The sequence below is a fragment of the Palaemon carinicauda genome, chromosome 11, assembly GCF_036898095.1.
Source record: "Palaemon carinicauda isolate YSFRI2023 chromosome 11, ASM3689809v2, whole genome shotgun sequence".
NCBI classification, from domain to species: Eukaryota; Metazoa; Arthropoda; class Malacostraca; order Decapoda; family Palaemonidae; genus Palaemon; species Palaemon carinicauda.
Genome location: NC_090735.1, coordinates 10172842 through 10177103, shown reverse-complemented (window position 1 = coordinate 10177103; position 4262 = coordinate 10172842). Strand labels below are relative to the sequence as shown.

Genomic DNA, 4262 nt, shown 5'->3' with positions numbered 1-4262 from the left:
TATTATGTATATATATATACATAATATATATATATATATATATATATATATATATATATATATATATATATATATATATATATATATATAATTCTAAGGTCATTGCTAAAATGAAGATATTATTTTCATGTAAAAGAAAAATTTTGAAAAAGATATTACCTACTTGTTAAGTTTCTTGCATCGACATTACGGCGCATCCAAGAATGCGTTCGAATTTGACTTCGTTCTAGATCAAATACAGGAAAAACTAACCAGAAATCAAATTAAGATGGAAAATTTGTGGGGATTACCAAGATAGCTTAAGAGATTACAATCCGTAGAAGGGAGTTCTAAAGGATTAATGACTTAATACAGTGGATAAATCTGACGATGAAGTAAGGTAACTTAAGAAAAAATTTGTAGAACTTCAAGATCGTGAAACAGCGTTCCCGAACCACTGATAAATAAAGTATTTAATTCCTGAGCAAAACAGATAGGAATACCACATACTGACAAACTGCTCTTTGCTTGTTAGCTGAAGTTGCCCAATTTTCATAATTTTGGCCAAAACTATTACACCTTTATCGTGTCATTTAAATCAAAAGCAGTAAGTTGGTCAATCTTCTACCAAATAGTAAGTTTTAAGTAAGTAAATTTCATATTTCAATGGAGTAATATTGCTTGAATCCATTCAACCACTGATAAAAAAAAATATTAATTTTACGTGACTGGACTAATCGTAGGCCTATAGAGGGGAAATTTTCTGGTCGTGGGGCGCTGAAGCTTCAGGTATCCTAGAAAGAGTAGATCGCAGTATGTTAGGAAAAACAAAATTTTCGTAGAAACTCATTTTTTCTGATGTAGAAAGTTCATCAGCCTAAAAGCTGATGACCTTCTTCGGTGCATGAAATGGCTGATGCTCAGTTTCACTGCACGTGAATCAGCACTTATGTATACAAGAGACAGTGACAATTTTGATTTTCCCTCAGGCTATCTCAGTTGGTAAAAAGTTTTATGATGACTAACCATGACTAACCACTGAAATTGCGAATCTCGGGAAAAACGTTCTATCAAAGTAATTGTCCAGAAATCTATTCAGCATTAGCTGGTGTCAAGAATAATGTCGGGGGGGGGGGGTAACAATCTTATTCTCAAAGGACTTTCTGAGTTTTAATGCTTCTATCTCCATTCCTTGGAAATAGGGAAAACATCCTATTAGGCAATGTCAAGGAATATTAGCAACCGATAAGCAAAAATTGCCATCATTATCGGCCTAGTAGTTGAGGACTACATTTTTGTCATGCCTTGAAGATACCTGACCAAACTAATAACGACTAGATTTAGTCGTAATGCTGACTTACTTGTTTAGACTATTATGAAAAGCCAGTAAAATGCTCTTACACTAAAATAAGAAATGGTTATAATTTTCTTTAAGGAGTTTTACTTGGTCTATCACGCAAGGGAATCCTGTGCCCTACAGGACTTACAAGATCTGTTTGTCGTACACATTTATAGGTATTTAGCGTATCACCTAGCGTATTCTGTGTTTATTGTCAAGTGCACATTATACAAGAAATAGGAAAACATTTAAGTCTAAAGTTTATTCTTGAAAGTTTTAATATGTCGACATCCCAACCACCTAGGGGCTAGACGCACCGTCAAAAGCTCCTGTCCGGAGAGAAGCTCCGGGCAATCTTAAGAAGCCTACATCTAGACTGGCAAACTAAATGAGAACCGTGGAAGTATGGGACACTCAAATACCAAAGTAGGCCTATGGAAGTTTCATAAACTTTAGCATTAAGAGTTATAAATATCAGTGTAATTATTCAAGTATCAATATGCAGTACACTTCAAAAGCAACAATTCCTTAACCAAATAGGATATAATGTCGTATTTAACTTCTCTTCCACGCACTAACAAGGACTCTATGAAAATAACGAAATGGACCGGTTGCCATGGACGTGGTAAGGTGACTCGCACATCGGGATTCAAGGTGTGAGCAATGTCAAGGATCTCGATTCACTTCCGAGAAAAAAAAGAGAAAAAAAAAACTCTCCAACCTCATACACTTTTATTTTGCAGAGAAGGTTACCAACCCGAGAGTGTTTTCCAACTCAGAAAACACCAGATAATATATATTTCTTTGTTAATTCCTTAAGGCTTTGTGACAAAATAGCTCTTTTTCTTAATCGGTTCGAGGAACTAATTTTGTTCAATGTCAACTTTAATTATTACGAAAAATTTTATATAATTTCCAGCTCATTAATAATTATTACCCATTGCATTAAAAAGTAGTATAACACACACACACACACACACAATATATATATATATATATATATATATATATATATATATATATATATATATATATATATATATATATATATATATATATATATATATATATATATACTCAATTGACATTAAATACAAAATTTCCGTCTAAAATTCATCTTCACCCATTTGCCCCATTATCGAGCAAGATATGAAAATTTACTGTAAAATTAATTTAACAAAAATGGGAGGATAATAAATCATATCTTTACTTCGTTGTCAATAAAATGCATAAATATAGAAATATTTTACAAAACAGTACAATTAACGTACTGTTTTCTTTAAATAACAGCTTGAACAACGATCAGATTATCTTAAGCTAGGACATTTTAAAGAAAAAAAGGTTCCATATTAACTTATTTCTTTGCTTCTCAAATAAGAGTAAACTACGAAATAATAGCAACATTCAACAATTATCGACTTCAATTTTATGTTACTGAGTAGTGAATCAATCATAATTTAACACTGGATATTGTATCACTTTAACGAAAACAGGAAGTTCACAATAGTAAGTATTGAAACTGGTTTTCCTATCAGTCAGTGGTTACATCCAGAACTCTCCTGGCAGTGTTTCAATTCTGTTGACCTACTTCCAGAACTGGATTTAAAGTTTAAAAAGAAAAAAAAAATTAAGATATTACTAAATTCTTTGGAAAGCAAACCATGATAACAGCCTATTTTACACTCAGGTTTGCGGGTCAAAGTTTATGAACGATATCACTGGAATTGGTATAACCGTTTTAACAATTCATCTATTATCATTACAGACCGGAGAAAATTGCTGGAAATAACTTTCCTGCTGTTGAAAAATGATAAGTCAGTCAAGAAATCAGTTAAAACAACTAAACTTTATGGCGCAACTAAACCTTAATTAGAAGTGGGAGCGATCAAAGGAAATCTCTCCAAAGGATTGAGACACGGTCTAGTTCAACTGAGGTTAGAGGTAAGTTTATATTTCTTCAAAAGAATAAAACAGTCCCATACCTGGTGTGCTGATATAAAGACGAGGATCAAGAAGCAGAAGAGAGAAAGTATCCCCAAATCAACAGTTGCCTAAACGTCGCAAACTCCCAACTCACACTGACAGGACCCTGTGCTCTTCGCCTCTCTTTGTAACTTGCTGTTACCTCTCCTCTCATCTCCCCCAAACAGTCCCCCCATTCACTTCCTTACCCCCTCTCTCGCTCTCTCTTTTCCTCCATCCTCATATCCCCTACATTCCTACCTACCTTGGCATCCTAATTACGTGATCCATATCTTAATCATTTCTTTATTGGCTTGTCATTAGGACTAGATACTACACTATGTATCTTTGCTTCAATCCATCCAGTTTTTATTGTGCGATTCAAGTTCAGCGATTGTGAGATCCTTTCTCACGCTAATTTACATCCGTAGTTTAGGATTTATGCATTTAAGGGGGCTAAAGAAACTTGTTTCTTATTAAATATAATTCTAGCTTGTTTATAAATAATTTCACAGGTATTTTTTGCTTCGTCTGTTAAAAAAAATTACTTTCATTCTAAACTGCGCTTTTAATGTTAGAATTTGATTTTTTTCATGGTATCTATGTAACATAGCAAGTTGTGTACAGTACTATTCATAAGAAAGGTAATTGCATTCAATTGTGGCTAACACTATAAGATTATTCTGAAGATCTGTTAATCAAAGACTTCTTAATGAAACTTTTTTTTTAGCGTATGACCGGACATTTTACCGGGGAGGCCAGAACTAACGATAAAGAGTTCGCAGAAAAGTGTACTTTCAATACTGAAACTTTCAACGTTACATTGCAATAAAGATAGTTTTTTTTCTTTCAGTCAAAATACACTTCTATGTCATACCGCAAATATATTACCGCTATACCTATTTATTTTTCAGGGCCCGAGATAAGGCTCTATAGATTAGTAGTATTGGTTTATGATAATAAAGTGTTATACTATTTGTTT

At 33.2% G+C, this 4262-nt stretch overlaps 1 protein-coding gene across 1 annotated transcript in view; it reads right to left on the bottom strand.

The window, feature by feature from the left end:
* LOC137649614 (apolipoprotein D-like) overlaps positions 1-3451 on the bottom strand; it is a 29858-nt gene extending 26407 nt beyond the window's left edge. The window contains exon 1 of the mRNA XM_068382591.1: positions 3301-3451. The gene's annotated coding sequence lies outside the window, so the exon portion shown is untranslated. The remainder of the gene's footprint in view (positions 1-3300) is intronic.
* Positions 3452-4262: the final 811 nt, after the last annotated feature.